Source organism: Hyla sarda, chromosome 4, assembly GCF_029499605.1.
Source record: "Hyla sarda isolate aHylSar1 chromosome 4, aHylSar1.hap1, whole genome shotgun sequence".
Taxonomy (NCBI): domain Eukaryota; kingdom Metazoa; phylum Chordata; class Amphibia; order Anura; family Hylidae; genus Hyla; species Hyla sarda.
This window is the reverse complement of record NC_079192.1, coordinates 35,803,544-35,823,597: the sequence shown is the minus strand read 5'-3', so window position 1 is coordinate 35,823,597 and position 20,054 is coordinate 35,803,544. Positions and strand designations below refer to the sequence as shown.

The window sequence follows — 20,054 nt, the reverse complement described above, 5'->3', positions numbered from 1 at the left end:
TAACTGGAAATCTTGATCCCTCCAGCAGATGCCTCCATTCCTCAAGTGCTAATTTAATGGCTAGAAGCTCTCGATCCCCGATGGAGTAGTTCCTCTCCGCCGGAGAGAAGGTCCTAGAAAAAAAACCACAAGTAACAGCATGCCCGGAAGAATTTTTTTGTAGAAGGACCGCTCCAGCTCCTACAGAGGAGGCATCAACCTCCAATAGGAAGGGTTTAGATGGGTCAGGTCTGGAGAGCACGGGAGCCGAAGAAAAGGCAGACTTGAGCCGTTTAAAGGCGTCTTCCGCTTGAGGAGGCCAAGACTTGGGATTGGCATTTTTTTTGGTTAAAGCCACGATAGGGGCCACAACGGTAGAAAAATGTGGAATAAATTGCCTGTAATAATTGGCGAACCCCAAAAAACGTTGGATAGCACGGAGTCCGGAGGGGCGTGGCCAATCTAAGACGGCAGAGAGTTTGTCTGGATCCATTTGTAGTCCCTGGCCAGAGACCAAGTATCCTAGGAAAGGAAGAGATTGGCATTCAAACAGACATTTCTCTATCTTGGCATAAAGTTGATTGTCACGAAGTCTCTGAAGAACCATACGGACATGCTGGCGGTGTTCTTCTAGATTGGCAGAAAAAATCAGGATATCGTCCAGATATACAACAACACAGGAGTATAAGAGATCACGAAAAATTTCATTAACAAAGTCTTGGAAGACGGCAGGGGCGTTGCACAGGCCAAAGGGCATGACCAGATACTCAAAGTGTCCATCTCTAGTGTTAAATGCCGTTTTCCATTCATCCCCCTCTCTGATGCGGATGAGATTATAAGCACCTCTTAAGTCCAGTTTGGTAAAGATGTGGGCACCTTGGAGGCGATCAAAGAGTTCAGAGATGAGGGGTAGGGGGTAGCGGTTCTTTACCGTGATTTTATTAAGACCGCGGTAGTCAATGCAAGGACGTAGAGAGCCATCTTTTTTGGACACAAAGAAAAATCCGGCTCCGGCAGGAGAGGAGGATTTACGGATAAAGCCTTTTTTTAAATTTTTCTGGATGTACTCCGACATAGCAAGAGTCTCTGGGGCGGACAGAGGATAGATTCTGCCCCGGGGTGGAGTAGTGCCCGGGAGGAGGTCAATAGGACAATCATAAGGCCTGTGAGGAGGTAGAGTCTCAGCTTGTTTTTTGCAAAAAACATCCGCAAAGTCCATATAGGCCTTAGGGAGACCGGTTACAGGGGGAACCACAGAGTCACGGCAAGGGGTACTGGGAACCGGTTTTAGGCAGTCCTTGAAACAAGAGGGCCCCCAACTCTTGATCTCCCCAGAGGACCAATCCAGGGTTGGGGAATGGAGTTGAAGCCAGGGTAGTCCAAGGAGGATTTCGGAAGTGCAATTGGGGAGGACCAAAAATTCAATCTTCTCGTGATGAGGTCCGATGCACATTAGAAGGGGCTCCGTGCGGAAACGTATGGTACAGTCCAATCTTTCATTGTTTACACAATTGATGTAGAGGGGTCTGGCGAGACTGGTCACTGGGATGTTGAACCTGTTGACGAGAGAGGCCAAAATAAAATTTCCTGCAGATCCGGAATCCAAGAAGGCCATAGTAGAGAAGGAGAAGGCAGAGGCAGATATCCGCACAGGCACAGTAAAACGTGGAGAAGCAGAGTAGACATCAAGGACTGTCTCACCTTTGTGCGGAGTCAGCGTACGTCTTTCCAGGCGGGGAGGACGGATAGGACAATCCTTCAGGAAGTGTTCGGTACTGGCACAGTACAGGCAGAGATTCTCCATGCGGCGTCGTGTCCTCTCTTGAGGTGTCAGGCGAGACCGGTCGACCTGCATAGCCTCCACGGCGGGAGGCACAGGAACGGATTGCAGGGGACCAGAGGAGAGAGGAGCCGGGGAGAAAAAACGCCTTGTGCGAACAAAGTCCATATCCTGGCGGAGCTCTGACGCCTTTCGGAAAAACGCATGTCAATGCGAGTGGCAAGATGGATGAGTTCATGTAGGTTAGCAGGGATTTCTCGTGCGGCCAGAACATCTTTAATGTTGCTGGATAGGCCTTTTTTAAAGGTCGCGCAGAGGGCCTCATTATTCCAGGATAATTCTGAAGCAAGAGTACGGAATTGTACGGCGTACTCGCCAACGGAAGAATTACCCTGGACCAGGTTCAACAGGGCAGTCTCAGCAGAAGAGGCTCGGGCAGGTTCCTCAAAGACACTTCGAATTTCCGAGAAGAAGGAGTGTACAGAGGCAGTGACGGGGTCATTGCGGTCCCAGAGCGGTGTGGCCCATGACAGAGCTTTCCCAGACAGAAGGCTGACTACGAAAGCCACCTTAGACCTTTCAGTAGGGAACTGGTCCGACATCATCTCCAAGTGCAGGGAACATTGGGAAAGAAAGCCACGGCAGAATTTAGAGTCCCCATCAAATTTATCCGGCAAGGATAGTCGTAGACCAGAAGCGGCCACTCGCTGCGGAGGAGGTGCAGGAGCTGGCGGAGGAGATGATTGCTGAAGCTGTGGTAGTAGCTGCTGTAGCATCACGGTCAGTTGAGACAGCTGTTGGCCTTGTTGCGCTATCTGTTGTGACTGCTGGGCGACCACCGTGGTGAGGTCGGCGACAACTGGCAGAGGAACTTCAGCGGGATCCATGGCCGGATCTACTGTCACGATGCCGGCTGGCAGGTAGTGGATCCTCTGTGCCAGAGAGGGATTGGCGTGGACCGTGCTAGTGGATCGGTTCTAAGTCACTACTGGTTTTCACCAGAGCCCGCCGCAAAGCGGGATGGTCTTGCTGCGGCGGTAGTGACCAGGTCGTATCCACTAGCAACGGCTCAACCTCTCTGACTGCTGAAGATAGGCGCGGTACAAGGGAGTAGACAGAAGCAAGGTCGGACGTAGCAGAAGGTCGGGGCAGGCAGCAAGGATCGTAGTCGGGGGCAACGGCAGGAGGTCTGCAACACAGGCTAGGAACACACAAGGAAACGCTTTCACTGGCACAATGGCAACAAGATCCGGCGAGGGAGTGAAGGGGAAGTGAGGTATAAATAGGGAGTGCACAGGTGAACACACTAATTGGAACCACTGCGCCAATCAGCGGCGCAGTGGCCCTTTAAATCGCAGAGACCCGGCGCGCGCGCGCCCTAGGGAGCGGGGCCGCGCGCGCCGGGACAGGACAGACGGAGAGCGAGTCAGGTACGGGAGCCGGGACGCGCATCGCGAGCGGGCGCTACCCGCATCGCGAATCGCATCCCGGCTGGAGACGGTATCGCAGCGCACCGGGTCAGTGGAGCTGCCCGGAGCGCTGCGGTAGCGAGAGAGAAGCGAGCGCTCCGGGGAGGAGCGGGGACCCGGAGCGCTCGGGGTAACAGTTTCAACATACAATGGTCGTCCTGGAACCAATAATATTGTAACTTGAGGGACCACTGTATATAAAAGTACTCCTCGGCACTGGACATAAAGGACCAAATATTGGTATATATAAGCAAAGCATATTAGGGTCCTGTGGAAAACGAACAAAATATTTCTTTAAAGAGCCCTTGGGATCAGATGCCCACCTATGTATAGTCATGTGAACAAAAAGAGAAAACTCCAACACTAGTAACGAAGGATGACATCTTGTCTCATATTGAGGCCCTTTGGGAATCTAGTATCTAATTTTAGGATCCGGTATATTTCACGATCCATAAGCTTTTCCCTATGATTGCCTCCCCTCCGAGGACAAGACACTCTCTCGATTCCTTGTAACTTTATCATAGAAAAATCACCCCCATGATGTTCCGCAATATGTTTAGACACCATAAACGTATTTTTATTGCCAAAATGCGGGACATCCGAGAGGTGCTTTCTAACACGTATTTTAAGGGGATTAGTAGTGCATCCCACTTATTGTATCAGGCATGATTCACATGTAAACAAATAAATAACATATTTCGTATTACAATTTATATATTGCCTGATTGGAATAGGTTGCTGATCACATGACCTTGCAGCATGTGCGGATTTTATGACCACATTTGAAGGACCCTTTGTGCTCCAACCAAACCGGGTTGGCCCGAGGTTGATTACTAAATAGACTCGGGGACAATCTTTGTCCCAAAGTCGCCACTCGATGTGCTACACATCTATAACCTCCTGTTAATATGGGGGCAAGTAATGGGTCGGATAAAACAATGGGCATATATTGATTAATAATGCTGCAAAAAGATTTAAACTGCCTGCTATACGGGGTAGAAACAAAAAACACTTCTCGATCTACTGCCAATAGGTCACCTCCTATAGTCCTGTTGTGCTCTGCCTTAGTGTGGTAAACCATGGATGTCCTATCTCTGTCTCTCGCTATATGTTTTACCTTAGTAATACTCCAGAAAGGGTAACCCCTATCCAGAAGACGACCCCTAAAATTGTCGGCCTCAATTTTAAAATCTGATCATCTAGAACAGTTTCTCCAGGCACGTACCATTTCCCCTGTTGGTATGTTTTTTATGACCTGGGGAGGATGGCAGGATCCCACATGAAGAACAGAATTCACAGCCGTCTCTTTTCTATAGGTTCTTGTTACTACATTTTGTGTTTCCTTATCTCCATGTATAACATAAAGCAAGAAAAGTTTCTGTCGAGTGAGGACTGACTGTGAGAAACTAAACCCAAGGAGTTATTGTTAAGATAACTGGTGAACCCCTGTATGGCCGCCACATCGGACCCCCAAATAAATAGTAGGTCATCGATGTAGCGGCCATACCTTAAGATGTTATACCATAGGGGTTATGGGCGGCGAACAGATTCTCCCACCAACACGTGTAGATGTTGGCAAGAGAAGGAGAAAATTTTGCCCCCATCGAAGCTCCGGTGATCTGCAGGTAGTACTGACCATTGATCATAAAGAAATTATGCGACAAAGACCAAGTACTCCTGCAGATCACAGGAATAAGAAAAAAGTCTGTAAAAAACAAACCAAAAGCTAAAAATTGTGGATCTGCTGCATTTTTGTGTAATTTAGTGTAATATTCGCAAAAATCTGCTGCCAAAGTCCACAAGAAAATGTCACCAAGATGTGAGTGATTTGTTGTGGGGATTTTCATGTGGAAACGCTGTGGATGTTCATTCTGCCATACTTCTAAAAACATTTAGTCCTACTCACGTGTAATGAGGTTCTTTGGCCTCGGGCAGACAGCGCGTTGTGAGGAACATTTCACTGGCCTCTGTGTGTCACATTTCCTGCCTCATGAGGAGGGGCTGAGCTCAGCATTTCCTTCCTCTTATTCCCCAATACTACTCAGGTACTCTGCCTCTACCCCCCCCCCCCCCCCTGGGCGCTGCCTCAAAACCATCACCATGTACCTCAGGGATTTCCACACTGGGTGTTGTGGTACTTAAGTGTGTCCGCTGCAGTGTCCAGGTGTGTGGTCAGGCTGTCCTATCCTGCAGCCACTGCTCTTAAGTGTGGGGGGGGGGGGGATAAAATGGCACAGTAGGTGATAGAGGGGGAGATAGAATGGCACGGTAGGTTATAGGGGGGGAGATAGAATGGCACAGCGAGTGATGGAGAGGGGATAGAATGGCACAGGGGTGATGGAGGGGGGGATAGAATGGCACAGGGGGTGATGGAGGGGGGATAGAATGGCACAGGGCATGATGAAGGGGGGATGAAATGGCACAGGGGGTGATGAAGGGGGGAGATAGAATGGCACAGGGGTGATGAAGGGGGGATGAAATGGCAACACAGCCAAACATCCCTAAAGCTGGCTAGGGACCAATCACAGCGGACTCCGGTCGACAATCACTCCTATTGGCTGCGAAGAGGCTGCTAAAAGAAAGAAGAAACCCTCTCTTGCCTTTCCCCTATTGCGCCAAACTTTATCCCCCGTCCTTCGGCCCCAGTCACCTTATGTTGGATAAACCCTTTACCTAGAGGCCTGATGTGTAACCTAATGGGTTCAGTCATGTAATGTGTCAGACAGAAGGGACCCTTGAGAGCAGGGTCTTGCATAAAAGAAAAAAAAAAAGATTCTGTAGAGGGGGCTGAGAAAGGAGGAAGAGGTTTCTGAAGAATAGGAACTAGGACGACAGATGGGTCCACCTGAAATTCAGCGAAAAGGGGAAGTGGCAGTGCAGGACAGTATGTTAAAAATAGAAGTGAAGCGATACATTTTTGCGATTGCCTTCTTCAAAGGATGAAGCACTTGAGAAAGCCCCTTATTGCTTTAACTCTAAAGCATTCATCAAAAATCTATTTAGAGTGAGACAGAAAAGACCAGAGTGAACAGGAAAGGGCAAAGGCACTAAGATACCTTCAAGAAGCCCCCCCCCCCTTTATAAGTAGGAGTACCACTTCTATCCAGGGGTGGACTGACACCTCATGGGGCCCCCCAGCAATAGAAGGTTATGGGGCCCCCATGTGCCCACCCTTTATAGAAATCCTGTCCACATACAATATAATATATTTTTTCTCCTGTACAGTCTGCTAAGGGTGATAGGAGTTTGGTTCCTTTCATCACACTCCTGTCACTCTTAGGCAGCCTGTACATGCTGAGATCTCACAGTGACAGGAATGTGGCCAACAACGCTCCAACTGGGATAGAATTATCGCTTTGATATTTGAAGGCCAGAAGGGAGTCACAATTCTGGGGCTGCCTGCCTCTCTGATGTAAATTTACAGGGGAGGTGGAGTCAGCACAGTTAGGTGTCGTGTAGTAGAGGGGCAGGCTGAAATGTGGCTGCGCTGACTCCCCTCCCCAGTAAGTGTAGGCAGCACAGCAGTGAGTACAGGCTATAAGTGTAGGCCACACCGCAGTGAGTGCAGGCTGTAAGTGTAGGCAGCACAGCAGTGAGTACAGGCTATAAGTGTAGTCAACACAGCAGTGAGTGCAGGCTGTAAGTGTAGGCCACACCGCAGTGAGTGCAGGCTGTAAGTATAGGCAGCACAGCAGTGAGTACAGGCTATAAATGTAGGCTGTAAGTGTAGGCAGCACAGCAGTGAGTGCAGGCTGTAAGTGTAGGCCGCACAGCAGTGAGTACAGGCTATAAGTGTAGGCCACACCGCAGTGAGTGCAGGCTGTAAGTGTAGGCCGCACAGCAGTGAGTACAGGCTATAAGTGTAGGCCACACCGCAGTGAGTGCAGGCTGTAAGTATAGGCTGTAAGTGTAGGCAGCACAGCAGTGAGTGCAGGCTGTAAGTATAGGCTGTAAGTGTAGGCAGCACAGCAGTGAGTGCAGGCTGTAAGTGTAGGCCGCACAGCAGTGAGTACAGGCTATAAGTGTAGGCCACACCGCAGTGAGTGCAGGCTGTAAGTGTAGGCCGCACAGCAGTGAGTACAGGCTATAAGTGTAGGCCACACCGCAGTGAGTGCAGGCTGTAAGTATAGGCAGCACAGCAGTGAGTACAGGCTATAAATGTAGGCTGTAAGTGTAGGCAGCACAGCAGTGAGTGCAGGCTGTAAGTGTAGGCAGCACAGCAGTGAGTACAGGCTATAAGTGTAGTCAACACAGCAGTGAGTGCAGGCTGTAAGTGTAGGCCACACCGCAGTGAGTGCAGGCTGTAAGTATAGGCAGCACAGCAGTGAGTACAGGCTATAAATGTAGGCTGTAAGTGTAGGCAGCACAGCAGTGAGTGCAGGCTGTAAGTGTAGGCCGCACAGCAGTGAGTACAAGCTATAAGTATAGGCAGCACAGCAGTGAGTGCAGGCTGTAAGTGTAGGCAGCACAGCAGTGAGTACAGGCTATAAGTATAGGCAGCACAGCAGTGAGTGCAGGCTGTAAGTGTAGGCCGCACAGCAGTGAGTACAAGCTATAAGTATAGGCAGCACAGCAGTGAGTGCAGGCTGTAAGTATAGGCAGCACAGCAGTGAGTACAGGCTATAAGTATAGGCAGCACAGCAGTGAGTGCAGGCTGTAAGTGTAGGCCGCACAGCAGTGAGTACAGGCTATAAGTATAGGCAGCACAGCAGTGAGTGCAGGCTGTAAGTATAGGCAGCACAGCAGTGAGTACAGGCTATAAGTGTAGGCCGCACAGCAGTGAGTACAGGCTGTAAGTGTAGGCCGCACAGCAGTGAGTGCAGGCTGTAAGTATAGGCTGTAAGTGTAGGCAGCACAGCAGTGAGTGCAGGCTGTAAGTATAGGCAGCACAGCAGTGAGTACAGGCTATAAGTGTAGGCTGTAAGTGTAGGCAGCACAGCAGTGAGTACAGGCTGTAAGTGTCGTTTTACCCTTTTTTTTGTGTTGATTTTGGGATTATGCAGCTCTTTTGGTTAAATGGGCACTGTCAGATACAAAAACTTTTGATATGTTGTAAAGCATGTATAACCAATAGGTTTTGCAATTGCTTTCATTAGAAAATGTTCAGTATTTCATACTGAAAAAGCCAGTCAAACAACTCCTGGATCTGGATCTGACGGGTACGCTTTAAGTGGTTTTACTCTATCAAAGGCGTTATCAATAATCTGAAGCAGGTATTTTTTGGTTTTAAAACGTTCCTTAAGGATACGTGACTGTGCATAAAAGTAACTATCTCTAGTGCAATTTTTTCTGTTGTGGTGGTACTGGCTGAAAGGAATATTTTGTACCCATTTTTTTTTATAGTGTCCACTTGAGAATTCCAGGTAACAATTGGCTTCAGACTTAAAGGGGTACTCCGCTGCTCAGCATTTGGAACAAACTGTGTCGGACGCTGGAGCCGGGAGCTTGTGACGTCACACCCCGCCCCCTCAGTGCAAGTCTATGGGAGGGGGCGTGACAGCTATCACGCCCCCTCCCATAGACTTGCATTGAGGGGGCAAGGCGTGACATCATGAGGGGGCGGGGCTATTATGTCATGAGCTCTGGGTTCCAGAGTTCGGAACAGTTTGTTCCAAATGCTGAGCAGCGGAGTACCCATTTAAAATAAGTATAGGTACAAAAAGAGCAATCATTGTGAGAAATACATAAATGTAAAAACGTAATGACTTCTGAATTAGCCTCCAAAGTGAAAGAAATGCCCCATACCTGTGTACGGGAGTTCCTTGATCATGATTCCAGCCTTACTGCTTACCATAAAGATTTTTTAATGAGTTGTCAGCAATTTATTTTATAAAATAATTATTTTACATATAACAAAAAAATATAGAATCAGGAAATCGGTACAGCGATGGGGGCCAAAGTGGCCCCATCTTTTGCTAATCTTTTTATGGGGTCTTTTGAGCAGAATTTTATTTGGGACAACCCAATATCTCCCCACATCATTTTATATCGACGTTTTATCGATGATCTATTTTTTATCTGGGACGGTCCCCCAGACTCTTAGACTCTGCTTTTAGAATCCCTCAATAATAATAATTGGGGCATTTCTTTTACTAGTTAATTCAGCAGTCATTACGTTTTTAGATTTATGTATTTCTCACAATGATTTCTCTTTTTGTACCTATACTCATTTTAAGTCTGTTGATGCCAATAGTTACCTGGAATTCTCAAGTGGACACTATAAAAATGGGTACAAAATATTCCTTTTAGCCAGTACCGCCATATCAGAAAAAATTGCACTAGAGATAGTGAATTTTATGCACAGTCACGTATCCTTAAGGAACGTTTTTAAACCAAAAAATTCCCGCTGCAGATTATTGATAACGCCTTTAATAGAGCAAAACAAGCTGCATAATCCCAAAATTAAATAACCGAAAAACACTAAGACTTAACCTTTAATAAATATCTTCAAAAGGATCCAAAAAGGGTCCTACACCATCAAGAAACATATACACAAACATGATAAAAAATATATACTTTTTTTGTAAGTCATGCCCAGCACCCCCAATCAGGGTCCAGGCCAAGAACATGTAAATAATAGATGAAAAACAGCAAGATACAGTTGCTCGGCCAGTCTAAATAACAGGAAAATTATAATATTGATACAGTAAAAATATATAATAGGACCTCCTGACTAAACGTGGGGTATAGGTGAGGGTAAGAGGGGGTCATATATGCCAATATGGTGTGGTTGGCTACTACCTCACAGTCTCCCTAGTTAGCCTTCTCACTAGACCTAACCCTTAAAGGGGTACTCCCGTACTCTGGTGCCAGAAAGTTGAACAGATTTGTAAATTACTTCTATTAAAAAATCTTAATCCTTCCAGTACTTTTTAGGGGCTGTATAATATAGAGGAAATAATTTTCTTTTTGGATTTCTGTCACGACCACAGTGCTCTCTGCTGACCTCTGCTATATACCGTATTTATCAGCGTATAACACGCACTTTATAGGCTAAAATTTTTAGCCTAAAGTCTATGTGCGTGTTATACGCCGATACCGCCCCAGGAAAGGCAGGGGAGAGAGGCCGTCGCTGCCCGCTTCTCTCCCCCTGCCTTCCCTGGGGTCTAGAGCCCTGCCTCCAGCCCTTCTCACCCCCTGGCTATCGGCGCCGCTGCCCGTTCTGTCCCCCTGACTATCGATACCGGCGCCGATAGCCAAGGGGAGAGAAGGGGCAGCGGCACCCATTGCCGGCGCCGCTGCCCCGTTGCCTCCCCCCATCCCCGGTGGCATAATTACCTGGGTCGGGTCCGCGCTGCTGCAGGCCTCCGGCGTGCGTCCCCTTCGTCGTTGCTATGAGCTGCACGGCGCGGCGCATGACGTCAGTGCGCCGCGCCGTGCATAGCAACGACGCAGGGGACGCACGCCGGAGGCCTGCAGCAGCGCGGACCCGACCCAGGTAATTATGCCACCGGGGATGGGGGGAGGCAACGGGGCAGCGGCGCCGGCAATGGGTGCCGCTGCCCCTTCTCTCCCCCTGGCTGTCGGCGCCGCTTCTCTCCCCCTGGCTATCAGCGCCGGCAATGGGGCGCCGGTACCGATAGTCAGGGGGACAGAACGGGCAGCGGCGCCGATAGCCAGGGGGAGAAAAGGGCCGGCAGCAGGGCTCTAGACCCCAGGAAAGGCAGGGGGAGAGAAGCGGGCAGCGACGGCCTCTCTCCCCCTGCCTTTCCTGGGGATGTATCGGGGTATACACGCGCACACACGCACCCTCATTTTACCATGGATATTTGGGTAAAAAACTTTTTTTACCCAAATATCCTTGGTAAAATGAGGGTGCGTGTTATAGGCCGGTGCGTGGTATACCCCGATAAATACGGTATATGCCACCAATATCACCTTTACAAGACACAATGCTCTAACAATAAGCTCAACCACCAGTGTTTACTAGTGTTACTCGCGAATATTCGCAATTCGAATTTTATTTGCGAATATCGCATATTCGCGAATATAGCACTATATATTCGTAATTACGAATATTCGTTTTTTTCCGCATATGTGAAAATATATGCGCATATTTGCGAATATTGAGTCCTCCCTTATTTAATGGTGTAGGGAACTGTGACTAGTGCATTAACTATGATTTTTTGGGCATTGAAAACAATAGGCTATGGGGATCTCACTGCATGTATGACAATAAGCTAAGCAGGACTATCTTGGCAGCACAGTGGATGGGAGACCACCACGGGTTCGAGTCCCGGGGTGGGACAGAGTTTTACAGTGTTGTGGTTTAACTTTACTTTCCTGGAAAAGCTGCTGAGTTGCCCATAGCAACCAGATTGCTTCCTCCATTTTCAGAGGCCTTTTAAAAAATGAAGGATGCAATCTGATTGGTTGCCATAGAGGGAGATTAATCAATACCTGTCCAGAGGAAAAGTTTCTGAGTTGCCTATAGCAACCAATCAGATCGCTTCCTTCATTTTGCAGAGGCCTTGTGAAAAATGAAAGAAGTGATCTGATTGGTTTCTATGGGCAACTTTTCCAGGAAAGTAAAGTTAAATCACAACACTGTAAAGCTCTGTTCCACCCCGGGACTCGAATCTGTGGTGGTCTCCCATCCACTGTGCTGCCTAGACAGTCCTGCTTAGCTTACTGTTTTAAATGTAGAGGAAGAGTTGTGCAGTTGCCCATAGCAAGCAACCAGATAGCTTCCTTCATTTTTGAAAAGGCCTCTGAAAAATTAAGGAAGCAATCTGGTTGCTATGGGCAACTCAGAAACTTTTCCAGGAAAGTAAAGTTAAACCACAACACTGTAAAACTCTGTCCCACCCCAGGATTCGAATCTGTGGTGGTCTCCCATCCACTGTGCTGCCTAGACAGTCCTGCTTAGCTTACTGTTTTAAATGCCGTGAGATCCCCATAGACCACCAGAGTTGATGCACCAGTCACAGTTCCCTATACCATTAAAGAAGGCAGGGTTCAATATTCGCGAATATGCGAATATATTTTCACATATGCGAAAAAACGAATATAACGAATATGCAATTTTCGCGAATATATGATGAATTTTTGTCCATATATTCGCGAAATATCGCAAATTCGAATATGGCCTATGCCGCTCATCACTAGTGTTTACTCACCGATAGGCTGCGATCGTCAGTCAGCTTCTTTTCAGCAATTCAAGGTACCTCGGAGCGTGCGCTACGCACGCTCCGAGGTACCTTGAATTGCTGAAAAGAAGCTGACTGAGCGTAACGGTGCGAATGCCCTATATTGTTTCTACGATGGTTTTATTCTATTTACGGCCGCTACTATCCGGTGGTCTCGTGTTAGATTGTTGCTTTCCGGTTGATTTGGGCTTTTCCTGCCATCTGCTGACTAGTAATTGAATAGCACTTTTCCAGGAAAGTAAAGTTAAACCACAACACTGTAAAACTCTGTCCCACCCCAGGACTCGAATCTGTGGTGGTCTCCCATCCACTGTGCTGCCTAGACAGTCCTGCTTAGCTTACTGTTTTAAATGCCGTGAGATCCCCATAGACCACAATGGGCCTATTGGTTTTGATGGGTGAAAAATCACAGAGTTGATACACCAGTCACAGTTCCCTATACCATTAAAGAAGGGAGGGTTCAATATTCGCGAATATGCGAATATGCGAATATATTTTCACATATGCGAAAAAACGAATATAACGAATATGCAATTTTCGCGAATATATGATGAATTTTTGTCCATATATTCGCGAAATATCGCAAATTCGAATATGGCCTATGCCGCTCATCACTAGTGTTTACTCACCGATAGGCTGCGATCGTCAGTCAGCTTCTTTTCAGCAATTCAAGGTACCTCGGAGCGTGCGCTACGCACGCTCCGAGGTACCTTGAATTGCTGAAAAGAAGCTGACTGAGCGTAACGGTGCGAATGCCCTATATTGTTTCTACGATGGTTTTATTCTATTTACGGCCGCTACTATCCGGCGGTCTCGTGTTAGATTGTTGCTTTCCGGTTGATTTGGGCTTTTCCTGCCATCTGCTGACTAGTAATTGAATAGCACACTACATTGTCAACTCATAGAATGTGTTGTTGCAGATTTTTTACTATTTATTTATTTTTCGTTTTTAAGTACATCAGACATTTCAATTATTTTATGAACGTTTTATATGACTACTTATTTTGCAAGATGTATATTTATTCGTTTGCACGTGGCACTTTCAACTTGTTTGTTTGTTTACCTGCCGTTTTGCACACGGCTGCGCACCTTTTACCCGGAAGTGTTCATTACCATAGGTCTGTAAGTTCCTGTTGTTTGAAGTACTGTATGCCTGATGAAGATCCCAATTCGGAATCGAAAAGCATTACAATAAAGTTCTTATATCCTATACATTGGGATCATCGACTTCATCTAGGGGAATCACTTTACTTTTCAAACCTTGTAGAGTATAAAATATGATACAAGAGCAGAAGAGTGAGTGCAGCTCTGGAGGATAAGAAATGATGTTACAGCAGAATAGTGGCTGCAGCTCTGGATGTGACTGGAGGATAAGGCATGGTGTAACAGAAGAATAGTGAGTGCAGCTCTTACCTTTTCTCTATGTCTTCTTCCTCTGTGCAGTGAGGCTTAAAGGGGTACTCTGCTGCTCAGCGTTTGGAACAAACTTTTCCGAACGCTGGAGCTGGCGCTGGGAGCTCGTGACTTCATAGCCCCGCCCCCTCAATGCAAGGCTATGGGAGGGGGCGTGGCTGCCATCAAGAGGAGGCGGGGCTATGACATAACGAGCTGCCAGCGCCGGCTCCAGCGTTCGGAACAGTTTGTTCCAAATGCTGAGCAGTGGAGTACCCCTTTAAGGACCTTTGGGTCATGTGACTCAGGTACTTAAGCATTCTCTAACACTGATCGTAAAGGGGGAAAGTTCCTGCACTCAAGTAAGATAATGCCCCCTCCTTCCGTTCTATCTGCCCCCAGGCCACATGTCCCCCCCCCCCCCTTGTTATACTCCTGCACTAACTGGAAGATGAGGAAGCATGCATGCTGTAGGTCTGGTATGTCTGTAAGTGTATGTCTGTAGTGTGTGTCTTTAAGTATATGTCTGTAAGTGTATGTGGTGTCCTGGTACCGTATTGCATCCAGTACCTAGTGTAGAGGTCCCCAAAGTCAGAGTAACTATGTTCAGGTAGGGTTCCTCAGGTGGGACAGCCCCTAGTCGCCTCTCTTTAAGTCTAACTCTAATGTTAATGTGTGTCTATATTTAATAATTATATCTATATTTCATAGTAATGTATAGTACTTACCTTGTTCGGTGTCGCAGGACCTTCGGTCATGACCATGCTAGTAACCTCTATGGTATGTTGTAGGACCTTAGGTTGTGTTACCCACAAATCTCTGTAATGTTGATGGACATCAAGTATGGACCAATTAGCATTACTTCAGCCCCTGCCCATATAAGGGAGCTGCGTCCAATTATCGCTCTCTTGGGTTGCTGCTCTCATGGATGCCGGACTAACAGGCTGGTGTGCTACGCAACTTTCAACGACATGCTAGGCCTCAAAACCTACGGCCTCAGCAGAACCAAAATCGTGAGTTCAAATCTAAATTCCTGCTAATGCTAGCGTGACTACTGGACCGCAACTAATTCCCCTAAATCCAGTGGAACAGCGCAATAGACTAAAAGACTCTGAATGCTAAAGTCCCAACCATCGTCAATCTCCAAAGGAAAAGTGTTGTTATGCTAAGAGACTGTTATGTTAGTGAAGTGTACAGAAAATCTTCAGTAATAGTTAACAATTTACAGAAGCTCTCCAGTTGTGGACAATCTATTATTCTCTACCTCAAACCTATCATCATCTACCTCTCTATCGTTCCTGGGAAGGGCGGCGGTAGGAAAAGCTTTATTGAGGAGCCCTCACCCTGGCGTCACGAATAGCAAGGGTTAACAAGCACCCTTTGATTACCACACAGCTATACTCCCCATACCCTACACCCCCCAGGCTATCACATGTGTGTCTGTAGTGTGTGTGTGTCTGTAAGTGTGTGTGTGTCTGTAAGTGTGTGTGTGTCTGTAAGTGTGTGTGTGTCTGTAATGTGTGTCTGTAGTGTGTGTCTGTAGTGTGTGTCTGTAGTGTATGTCTGTAGTGTGTGTCTGTAAATGTATGTCTGTAAGTGTATGTCTGTAAGTGTGTGTCTGCAGTGTGTGTGTCTGCAGTGTGTGTGTCTGCAGTGTGTGTGTCTGCAGTGTGTGTGTCTGCAGTGTGTGTGTCTGCAGTGTGTGTGTCTGCAGTGTGTGTGTCTGCAGTGTGTGTGTCTGTAGTGTGTGTGTCTGTATTGTGTGTCTGTATGTGTGTCTGTATGTGTATGTATGTGTATGTCTGTAGTGTGTATGTCTGTAGTGTGTGTCTGTATGTGTATGTCTAGTGTGTGTCTGTAAGTGTATGTCTGTAAGTATGTCTGTAAGTGTGTGTCTGTAGAGTGTGTGTGTCTGTAGAGTGTGTGTGTCTGTAGGTGTGTGTGTCTGTAGGTGTGTGTGTCTGCAGGTGTGTGTGTCTGCAGTGTGTGTGTCTGCAGTGTGTGTGTCTGCAGTGTGTGTGTCTGCAGTGTGTGTCTGCAGTGTGTGTGTCTGCAGTGTGTGTCTGTCTGTAGTGTGTGTCTGTATGTGTGTGTCTGTATGTGTGTGTCTGTATGTGTATGTCTGTAGTGTGTGTCTGTAGTGTGTGTCTGTATGTGTGTGTCTGTAGTGTGTGTCTGTAGTGTGTGTCTGTATGTGTATGTCTGTAGTGTGTGTCTGTATGTGTATGTCTAGTGTGTGTCTGTAAGTGTATGTCTGTAAGTATGTCTGTAAATGTGTGTCTGTAAGTGTATGTCTGTAAGTGTGTGTGTCTGTAAGTGTGTGTGTCTGTAAGTGTGTGTGTCTGTAAGTGTGTGTGTCTGTAGGTGTGTGTGTCTGTAGGTGTGTGTGTCTGTAGGTGTGTGTGTCTGTAGGTGTGTGTGTCTGCAGTGTGTGTCTGTAAGTGTGTGTCTGTAAGTGTGTGTCTGTAAGTGTGTGTCTGTAAGTGTGTGTCTGTAAGTGTGTGTCTGTAGTGTGTGTCTGTAGTGTGTGTCTGTAAATGTATGTCTGTTAGTGTGTGTTGGTCGGTCAGGCAGGGGGGTGCTTGCCCAGGGTCCAATCAAAATTAAAGATGGCCCGGGTCACTACAGCTAAATTTACTGTTAACTAAGACTCCTAAGTCCTTTTCCACGTCAGTTGTCCGAAGTGTTTTTCCATTTAATACATAATCCCAGCCCGGATTTTGTCTCCCCATGTGCATTCCCTTATATTTATCAGTGTTACCTCATCTGCCACTTCCCAGCCCAAACCTCCAACCTATCCAGATCCATTTTACACAATCTACTTTACTGTACAATCCCCTTACAAGATTATTGACAAATATATTGAAAGAATAGGGCACAAAACTGACCCCTGTGGTCCCCACTAGTAACTGTGTCCCAATCTCAAAACTGCCCCTGCAGTATCCCAGTAGTAACAGTGACTCCTTCAATACTGATCCCTCTATGGACCGCTGTGGTACCTCATTAATAACCGTGACACCTCCAATACTGACTTCTGTGATACCCCACTAGTCACAGTGACCCCTCCTATATGGCCCCCTGTAGTCTCCATTAGAAACAGTGACCACTCCAATACTGCCAGGGCCGAACAGGGGATAAATATCTGCATACCAGCCCCCAAGGGACATACATGACAGAAGCATGGTAAATCAAATACTAGGCTTTCACTACATAGGTTCTAAGCACTGCAGCCTGCAAGGGAAGCATGGAATTTGAGAATTAAGGGTTCCATTTTGTCGAGTTGTGAACTTGATGCTGTGCCCTGCCGGCCAGCCAGGCCATCCTGCAAAAACTTTACAGGCTTGCAGCCAGGGGTATAACAAGTATCACATGGGCCCTTGGGAAAATTTTCTAACTTCATCCCTCCCTTATATAATCTCCATATCTATAGTCTATAAATGTTAACAATGCTAGACCATATAGAGGTATATAAAAACTGTACACAGGATCTGTATACCATATAAGTGATTATAGTTACATCTAGAGACCCACCGGTGACATTCTCTTTCCTTTTCTGTCTAGATCAGGACTTCTTTAAGCCAAAACTCATCTCTTCAGCATCTGCAGGACAAACATGTCAGACTGCAAATTTTTCTAGTGCCCTCCCCACCTCTAGATAATTTCCCCATCTATAGGCCCTGAACTGTTATAATGCCCCTCTTGGTGTCCCGCTAGGTAAAAGGTCAAGTAGGTAGCTAGCTTGGTAGGTATTTAATTAGGTAGTTAGGTAGCCAGGTATGTAGGTAGGTAGTTAAGTAGCCAGGTAGGGAGAAAAGCAGCACAACCCGATAATAAAAAAATTATATTAGAGGTGCACGCAGATTCTAGAACCCTGGTCACAAGTTCCTTGCATTAAATAGCAAAAGGATCTTTCTGCAGTCCATACAAAAAGTGTGTTTTTATTCCATCCAAAAAAACAACAAGTGCCAAATCATAGCAAGCGATGTTTCAACCTCCTGACCAGGTCATTTTCAAACGGTTTGAAAATGACTGGCTGAGCTGGTTGAAACATCACTTGCTGTGATCTGGCACTTTTTGTTTTTTGGAATGAAATAAAAATACACTTTTTGTAAGGACTTTTTGAGCTGCTAGTTAGGCCGCCAGGTTTGTAGGTAGGTAGTTCGATAGCCAGGTAGGTAGTTAGGTAGCCAAGTAGATAGTTAGGTAGCCAGGTATGTAGGTAGGTAGACCCCTCAGATTAGCTCCCCCAGTAGGCAGTTCGTCTCCTCAGTCTGCTCCTAGACATCTTATCCCCTATCCAAAGGATAGGGGATAAGTCTGACCCTGTTGAGACATCCCCTTCTTTGTAACAACCCCCCTCCCCTCTTCCCACATAAGAGAAGGTAGGTATAACCCTAAAAGAAAAGCAGAACAAAAGAAACAACAAAGAGATGGCTGCATATTTTTTTTTTTTTTAGTTGGAACAAACTAAAGAGAGCATTAGGAGCTAATTTAAAAGGTCTTCCATTTGCCCCCAATGTAAGGATTATTGTTGTGGATCCTGCAATTACATAAAGTGTCCAGAAGGTGGTGGACTGCACAAGCAAATTAACTGAGCAGTGAATAAAGCTGGGAAAGGAGGATTTTTACTACACATGTGCTTGGGGCCATCTTGGACTTTTCTTCAATCAGCTCCCTGTGAGCAGTAAAGAAAAAGTAAAGCTAGACTGATCTGTGTATGGGTCAGCCTGAAGAACTTCTTCCTGGCCCCACAGTAGGACACCCTGTATTAACATACCGATAAAAAGACATTGAGATCCATTTGTGGACATTTAGAGAGTTTTCAGCCTACTTCAAGCAACACTGTGGAGCAGGACTTTGTATGGGCCCCATCTATTCAATGTGCACCAACTGAAGGTACCCAACGGCCACAAGGAGAAGATAAAGGTGGGCCGCAGGTGTGCTTGCGGGTGGGTGAGGTCTATATTCACATTATATTTGTCTGATTTTGCATGGTTGTTTTCCTTTATGCAATACAAATTTAGTTTCAAGATACCAAAAAAAATACTATTTGTGTGGGAAAATGAAAAAGACAACCGCAATTTAGCAAATTTTGGAAGGTTTCGTTTTCATGATGTACAATTTACGGCAAAAATGACATGTGTTCTTTATTCTGTGCGTCAACACGATTGAGATGATACCCATGATACCATACTTTTCTATTACTGTTGCGCTAAAAAAAAAATTGCACACTTTTTAACCAAATTAGTACGTTTAAAATAACTCTTAATTTTTCCATATAAGCGGCGGTATGGGGCTCATTTTTTGCGCCGTGATCTGTACTTTTTATTGATACCACATTTTTGTATATAAAACTTTTGTACATTTATAATTTAAAAAAAAAATTTAATGTGAAAAAAAAGCAGCAATTTTGGAAATATTTTTTCTATGCTCACACCGTTCACTGTATGGGATCATTAACATTGTATGTTAATAGTTCATACATTTACACACACGTTGATACTAAATATGTTTATACATTTTTTTTTTTTCTTTTTTTTTTTTTTTTTTTTTTACACTTTGGGGGGGGGGGAATGGGAAAAAGGGACATTTTACATTTTTATTGGGGGAGGGGATTTTTCACTTTTTATTTTTTTATTAACTTTTTTTACTTCTTTTTTGACACTTTTTATGTCCCCATAGGGGACTTTTTATAGCAATCGTTTGATTGCTTATACTGTTCAGTGCTATGCATAGGGCATAGCACTGATCAGTGTTATCGGTGATCTGGTGGCGGAGGCAGGTGAAGGGACCTCCATCCGCCATGTTAGCTGATCTGATTGCTCGCGGCACAGCATAAAATGTAGCTGCGCTGCCGCAGATGCCGTGATCTGTATTGATCACAGCATCTGAGGAGTTAATGGCAGACATCTGCGCGACCTGACGCACATGACCCAATCATCGCTCCGATGCTCGTGGTCATGTATAGGACGTAAATGTACGTAAATGTAAGTACTGCCGCACCAGGAAGTACTTTTACATCCTTGGTAGTTAACCCCTTAATGACAATGGACGTAAATGTACGTCATGGTGCCGTGGTACTTACCGCACCATGACGTACATTTACGCCCCTCCATGACTGCGAGTCATGCGCGGCAGGTTCCAGCTGCTATCAGCTGCCAGGGACCCGCCGGTAATGGCGGACATCTGCCATCGCGCGGATGTCCGCCATTAATCCCTCAGATTCCGTGATCAATACAGATCACAGCATCTGCAGCAGTGCGGTACTTTGAATGGATGATCGGA

General features: G+C 46.3%; 1 protein-coding gene across 2 annotated transcripts in view; it reads right to left on the bottom strand.

Annotated features, from left to right (window-relative positions):
- Positions 1 to 20,054, bottom strand: part of LOC130367769 (beta-1,3-galactosyltransferase 2-like) — a 132,545-nt gene that overhangs the window by 49,528 nt on the left and 62,963 nt on the right. Inside the window, exon 1 of one of the 2 annotated variants that reach the window (XM_056570523.1) lies at positions 5,135 to 5,183. The exons of the other annotated variant lie outside the window; for it this stretch is intronic. The gene's annotated coding sequence lies outside the window, so the exon portion shown is untranslated. Of the gene's footprint in view, positions 1 to 5,134; positions 5,184 to 20,054 lie in introns of those variants that run through there. 2 annotated transcript variants of the gene reach the window in all.